We start from the raw sequence: 7,762 nt of genomic DNA on the forward strand, positions 1-7,762 counted from the left end.
AAGATATCAGTTATAAAAGACCATGCATGTGACACCCAGATAAGTCGTGAAGCAATGAGAGGAAAGATTGGATGAGGAGCAAGATTAGAGTGCGATTCTCATGATAATCCCTAAATAAAAGACCCGAGCTTAAATTAAACTCTGCAGATTAATAGCAGATAAAAATTAGAAATGTCAAGGAAATAAAAAACCCAGGAGTTAGTGAACAAGAAGAATGCAGGTAAGGTTCTTGGAAAAAGAAGGAGGCTAGCAAGTTTTTAGCTCAAGTAGCTGTTGGTATTTCCAATGTCATAGGTAGAGAATGAAGTGGTCGTGGTAGTTATGTGCCATGGAGTCGGTTCTGACTCACAGCAACCTTGTATAGGATTTTAGAGGCTATAAGTCTTTATAAAAGCAGAAAGCCTCATCTTTTTGGAAAGTAATAAAGCTAATATAGTAAAGGAGGAAGTGGTTGATGGTATCAACTGGTCAAGAAAGTCAAAGAAGTTGAGACACAAAAAGACCTACAGAGATACGTCAGTTACGGGATCATTGGTGACTTTATTGGAGGTACCTCATTGGAGTGATGGGCTAAAACAGCAGACTGCAATGATATGAAAATTAATGAAAGACAATAAATAAAAATACATAAAGAAGATGATTGTTTTGATGATATTACTTCAGAAAGGAATGAAGACATGGGTATCTAGAAATAGGTAGAGGGTTAATGCAAAATTTTCTTGTTATTTTTATATTTGTTTTTATTTCAATAGGAAAACCTTGAACAATTTTTAGTACAAAAGAAAGAAATCAGGATGAGAGAAATATTAAGGATAAAGTATAAAGATAAATATTGATCTGGTGAGACCCAGCAAGTTGTGGAAGGGATCAGATCAAACATAAAGGTTGTGGGAAATCATCTTTAGCTGAGATTGCAGGAAAGGAGGTCATGGTAGATGCTGATATTAGTACCTTGCGGAATCAATGGAATTTGCAGTAGCTAGCCTTACAGTTCATAGATTATATATATTTCTTTTCAATTTATTTTATGTAGTCTTTACTATAGTCAACATTCTGTTCATAGAAGGTAGTATGTAAGTTCATACATTTAAATTTTTGATAAATGTTACTGGAAAATATTTATGTTTTACAAGAATGCATCCTAATCTATATTACATATTTCCACAATTAGCATTTATGAGAGTTAAATTCAAGTGTAATCCTCAAACCATCTTTTTATACATGACATTAAACAATTGTCACATAGTCACTGGCTTAGGACACAAAGCAAATTGTGCTGCAATAAAGGCAAAAGATAGTTTTAAATTTTTATCTTGTTTATATCATAGAACCCTCCATCAATTCAGCATGAAAAAGAGATTTGGAATTTGAGAGTTCTTTAGACAGTTGATTTGTGGGGAACAATTCCTTTTGGTGAGCCAGTGGCTATGCTTCTTTTCCTCTCCCTGTGGACATCGTTAGGTCTCAGAACAAGTCACGACACTGACAGGCCTGATGTTTTTTCGTATGGTTAAAAAACACATGATTCTGGAAACAAGGTGGGCATGATGCAGTAGAAATATATTGTTGTTGTTGTTATGTGTCATCGAGTTGGTTCAACTCATAGTGACCTTATGCAAAATAGAATGAAATGTCCAGTTCTATGCCATATTCACAATTATTGCCATGTTTTAACCCATTGTTGCATCCATCTATCTCCTTGGGGGTCATCGTCTTTTTCACTGACACTTGAGTTTACTGACTGTGTTGTCCCTCTCCAGGGACTGATACCTCTTGACAACATGTCCATAGAATGAGAGACTGAGTCTCACCATCCTTGTTTATAAACAGCATTCTGGCTGTACTTCGTTCAACACAGATTTGTTTGTGCTTCTGGCCATCCATGTACTTAAATATTCTTCATCAGTACCATAATTCAAATACATCAGTTTGTCTACAGTCTTCTTTATTCACTGTCCAAATTTCACATGCATATGAGGCAACTGAAAATACCATGTCTTCAGGCAGACCCAACTTTGTCCTCAAACTGACATCTTTATTCCCCAACACTTTAAAGAGGTCTTTCACAGATGATTTGTCTTATGCAATATATTGTTTGATTTCTATGGCTGCTTCTTCCATGAGTGTTGATTGTGAATCCAAGCAAAATGAAGTCCTTAACAAGTTCAATCTTTCCTCTATTTATTATGTTACTTGTTAGTCTAGTAGCGAGGGTTTTTGTTTTCTATATATTGAGGTGCCATCCATACTGACAGTTGTAGTCTTTGATCTTCATTAGTACTTTAAGTCCTTTGCACTTTCAGCATGCAGGGTTCTTCCACCTGCATATCTCAGGTTGTTAATGAGTATTCCTTCAATTCTGATGACACATTCTTCTTCATACAATTCAGCTTCTCAAATGATTTGCTCAGCATACAGATTGAATTTGCATGACTAATTTCTTTCATCAAAATCAACACAAGGTTGGTCCCTAAGAGTTGGAGATTAAACATATGCCAACTGTTCAACTTTTCTGACATGATATGCCCCTCCAAAGTCCTTGATATCAATCACCACTCTTCCCTTCTCTTAAGCCCCAGGGTTCTGCAACATGCTGCAACATCTCACAAAACTCAATATTGTCAAAAAGAAATGGCCCACTAAACTGTGGAGGCTGTCAAGTCCCAAATCCATAGTTCATTAATTAGTCTGAAGGAATCTTCTCATCTACATGGTCTCAGTAGCTGAGGAACCCAAATCCGCAGGTCAGACAACAAGCTGATGATGCATAAGGATGCAGAAGCTGGTGAGCCAGGTCAGGGAATGGGCTCAAAGTCCCACAAACTGGAGGTCAGATGTAATGAGCCAGATGTAAAATCCAGGACAAGAGAGCAAACTTTCCCAAAGCAGTCTTATAAATTGGAGTCAAACCATTCCACAAGGGAAACTAAGTGTAGTAACTTGAATATTTCCCTCTCCTAAGGTGGGGGAGCGTTCTTAATACTTAGATGAACTGTAATTTTTATAACTTAGCCCCACCATAATACTCCTTAACTACTCATTTCAAAATGGGTCCATAATCACAGGCATAGAGGCTAGGATTTACAATAGATCACAAAATTGAGAAATTAGGCTAGAAGGGCCATAATAAATAATTAGTTGCCTTGAAAATATGTACTGTGAAAGGATGCAACCCTAGCACATACCTTTCTGATTTTAAACCAGTCAGTATTCCCTTGCTTTATTAGAGTAACAACTACCTTTTGGTCTATGTACAGATTCCTCACAAGCACTAATAAGCATTCTGGAATTCCTATTCTTCCCAATAGCATCCATAGTTTGTTATGATCTTCAGAGTCAAATGCCTTTGCATAGTTGATAGAGCACAAGTGAACATCTTTCTGGTTTCTCTGCTTTTGGCCATGATCCATCTGACACCAACAGTGATAACTCTAGTTCCGTGTTCTCTTCTTAATTCAGCTTGGATTTCTAGCAGCATCTTGTTGATGTAGTGCTGTATCATTTTTTAAGCATCCTCAGAAAACATTTACTTGCCTATGATATTAATGATATTGTTAGATAATTTATGTATTCCATTGTGTCACCGTTCTGTGGAATGGGAACAAATATGTATCTTTTCCAATTGGTTGATCAGGATGCTGTCTTCCAAATTTCTTGGCATCGACAAGTGAGTGCTTCCAACACTGCATCACTTTGTTGAAACATTTCAATTGGTATTCTGTCAATTTCTAGAGCATGGTTTTTTCACCCAGTCCATTAGAGAAGCTTGGATTTCTTCCTTCAATCTTGGTTCATGATCACATGGTGCCTCTTGAAATGTTTGGTTATCAACCAGTTCTTTTGATACAGTGATTCTGTGTATTCCTTCCATCTTCACTTTATGCTTTCTGTGTCATTTAATATTTCTCCATGTTGTTAAGTGTCATCCACTTGGTTCTGTAGCAAGCCTGTATAGGGTTTTCTAGGAATGGCTGGTGTGTTTGAACCACCAACCTTGCAATTAGCAGTTTAGTACTTATTTTATAGTGCTACACCAAATAGAATCCTTCAGTATTGCAACCCAAAGCTTGAATTTTTTTTTTCCCCCCAGTTCTTTCAGCTTGAGAAATTCTAAGTGTGTTCCTCCATTTTGGTTTTCAAGCTCCAGGTCTTTATACATTTCGTTATAATACTGGACTTTGTCTTGTTGAGCTGCCCTTTGAAATTCTCTGTTCAGTTCTTTTACTTCATCATTTTGTCCAGTTGTTTTAGCTTCTTTCTACTCAAGAGCACATTTCAGAGTTTCTTCTGATCACTCTTTTGATCTTTTCTTTCTTTCCTATCTTTTAAATGACCCTTTGCTTCCCTCATGTATGACGTTTTAATAATAGGATTAGCTGATTTTCCTGGTCATATAGAGATTATCCTATCATAGACAGCATTGTATTTCAAGATAGATTTTGAAATGCTTTTTGACAATGAATAGAATGCCATTCCTCTTCAATTTGTTGTTGTCAGCATAGTAAACCATATGATTGTGCGATTCAAAGTGACCGATACCAATCCATTTCATCTCACTAATGTCTAGGATATTGATCTTTATGCATTCCATTTCATTTTTAACAATTTCCATTTTTTTATAGATTCATACTTCATGTATTCCTTGTTCCAATTAATAATGGATATTTGCAGATGTTTCTCCTTATTTTGAGTTGTGCACCATCAATAAGTGAAGGTCCTGAAATTTTTGCTTTATTCATGTCATTAAGGTCAACTCTACTTTTAGGATGCCCATCATTCCCAATTATATTTTGAGTACCTTCCAACCTGAGAGTTTTATCTTCCTGTATTTTATCAGACAGTGTTCTACTGCTATTCCTAAGGTTTTCCGTGGCTAACCATTCAGAAGTGATCTGCCTCTCAGAATATTTATTGGTGTTTTTTTTTTTTTTTTGGTTGTCAAGTGTTGTTGAGTCGATTCCATCTCATAACAACCATGCATAGTGTTTTTGAAGAACTAATAGTGGGTTTGAACCACCAACCTTTGGCTAGCAGTCCAGTGCTTACCCTGCAGTGCCACACTAGTATATCAAGGTTTAAAAGAAACAATTAGTCACTTAGGCTGGGGGTGGAGAGGATGTTTTCTGAATCTTCTCAGCTATGGTGCAGATGTGACACACATAGCATAAGTTTACTACCTGGCCAAGAAGATACCAACAGTAGGTAGGGTCCCATTTAACATCCCTCACCCATGACATACAGAGGAGTGTGCAAGGAAGACTTGTCATCTCTGCCTGGACAGCTTTTTAGAGAGCATTACTCATGGAGTTTTCCATTTGTATGTTGTATGATTCCTGTAATTGTTGTTGTTAAATGTAATTGAGTTGGTTCCTGTATAGCGTTTCTGAAGTTGCCCATATCTGCAGGAGCAGAAATTCTCATCTTTCTAATACAGGTGGCTAGTGGGCTCCAACAGGTGACCTTGTAGTTCATCATGCAGTGTTTATTGCACAAAGCCACTGTGCTTGGTTCCTGTAGCTAATAAAAGATAAAATATCCATGTGCCAACATATATTCAGACTCTGCTCAGAAGGATTTGATGTTTCTGCAGAAATCTTCCTCTTTTCTAATGGGTTTCTGCCTATCCAGAAAATGGTACAACCTGTGAGCCATTTTCATATACAGTATCCTACCTCTTCTAATCCCTTCCTGTGTGATTCAGTCAGGGCTACCTAGTTAGGCACAGAAGGCACACACACAGTATCTAGGGCTGGGAGTACATTTTGTTGTTGTTGTTGTTAAGTGCCATCGAGTCGGGTCCGACCCGTAGCGACCCTGTACAGGGTTTCCGAGGGTGTAAATCTTGACGGGAGTAGAAAGCCTCATCTTTCTCCCGCGGAGCGACTGGTAGTTTCGAACCGCTGACCTTAAGGTTCGCAGCCCGATTCGTAACCACTACGCTACCAGAGCTCCTTGGGAGTACATTTTAGTGGCCCACAAAAACCTTTTAACTTTTTTAGAGTCAACAGAGAAAGGAGATGGAGAGCATGGTTCAATAGCAAGGACAGGTTTATTCAAGGCAAACCTAGAAAGGACTTGCTGACCAGGGTCAGAAGAATCCACTCTTACATACTCTGGGCTTTTATGGGGTCTTATCAGGGGGTGAAGTGTAGGATGGTTTAACTTTGGTAGAAATTGGCTTTTGTGAGGTCTTGCCTGGGGATGGAATTTAAGAGGGACTAACTGTGGTGGAAACAAGAAATTGAAGCTTAAAGAAAATAGAAATTTAAGAGAGTTATTATGGTGGTTAGTCTCAAAATAGCCACACTCAGGTTCCCTCAATCTTCTTTTAAAATCAGAAACAAAAATACAAACTTTTAGGTCAAATAAAATGTTTTACATAAAATATTACTATCTTTGTATTAGTACTGATATAGTTATAAAATACCATTTTTAGAATTTCTTTGTGGAGAAAGGGGTCCTTGAAGGCAAAATGAAAGCTATAATGTGACTCAAGAGAGAACAGTATTTGGGTTTTAGTTTCTGCTCAAAAAAATCCTGATGCAAGGACTTGTGGGAGTTGGCATGTGGGTTGAGTACTTCTTAGGTAATATTAGAAAGCAAGAATTAAAGAGCAGTCAGAGTAAGCTAGGAAGAAAGAAAAGCAAATACAGGAGTTCATTATCAAGATCAATGCTGTGGTCAAGTAAATTAAATTGTGAAGTATTTTAGCATTTTAACTTGTACTCTTATCTTTACTTATCTACTATCTCATTATTTGATAATTTACACTTATGACAATAGTAAAAAAAATCTTAAATCCAACTTTTTCCCATTGACAGTATACATCTAGCAGTAACAAATGTTGAGGTGTTAGGTGAGTATAATACTGGCTGTGACTAAAGGTTAAAGAGATACAATTCTAGAATAATCATCATAGAAAGGTTGGTATGATGTACTAGGACATTTGTTAGCAAGGTTAATGAGGTAAATAAAAGGTTAAGATTATGTGTCACCTTGGCTGGGCCATGACTTTCAGTGGATTGGCAGTTGTGTAATGATATCATCATCCTCCATTTTATCATCTGATGCAGTCATCCTCCATTTTTGCATAATGCTGATATTTGCTAATATCCCAGGCTTTGGAGACTAGCCATGTCGGATAAGTGAGGCTTTAGTGCGTTTCTAGCCTTTAAGACATTTACATTTTGCAAAGTTGAAAAATTAAATCACACTTTTATTGCTCATGATGTGCTTTTTTAATACTATCAGTTTTTTCTCAACAATTTGTTTGTTAATTATAGTTTATTACTAAGTATATTTCCATTGTATTTATTTCTTTATTTTAAAATATGCAAAATTACAACATTCAGAAAAGAAAAGTAACAATTCTACTAGAGTAAGTGGAAATTAAAAGTCAGAATTTTATATTTTGGAGCACATTCTCTCTTTTTTTTTTCTTAAATGTTTTATTGTGAATTATGTGACAGTTTACATAGGAGAACATTGGTTTTACATTCATTCTGTCGTATATAGTCTCATTGCCATGGTTACAATCCCCTCCATGCAATTCTTCCCCCTGTGCTCCCCAGGTCTTCAGCACACAGTCACTCTTCCTCTCTGGATATAAAGTCTCCAGCTGCTCCATCGCTCCACGTCATCATCTCTGGCTCCATTTCAGGCATCACTGCTTCTCTGGGTAGGGTCCCGCTCTCTGCTCTTCTCCTTTGATGGTCCTAGGGACCTCCACTCCTAGACTGAAAAGTTAATCACTCCCCTCCTT

Source organism: Chrysochloris asiatica, unplaced genomic scaffold (assembly GCF_000296735.1).
Source record: "Chrysochloris asiatica unplaced genomic scaffold, ChrAsi1.0 scaffold00235, whole genome shotgun sequence".
NCBI lineage: Eukaryota > Metazoa > Chordata > Mammalia > Afrosoricida > Chrysochloridae > Chrysochloris > Chrysochloris asiatica.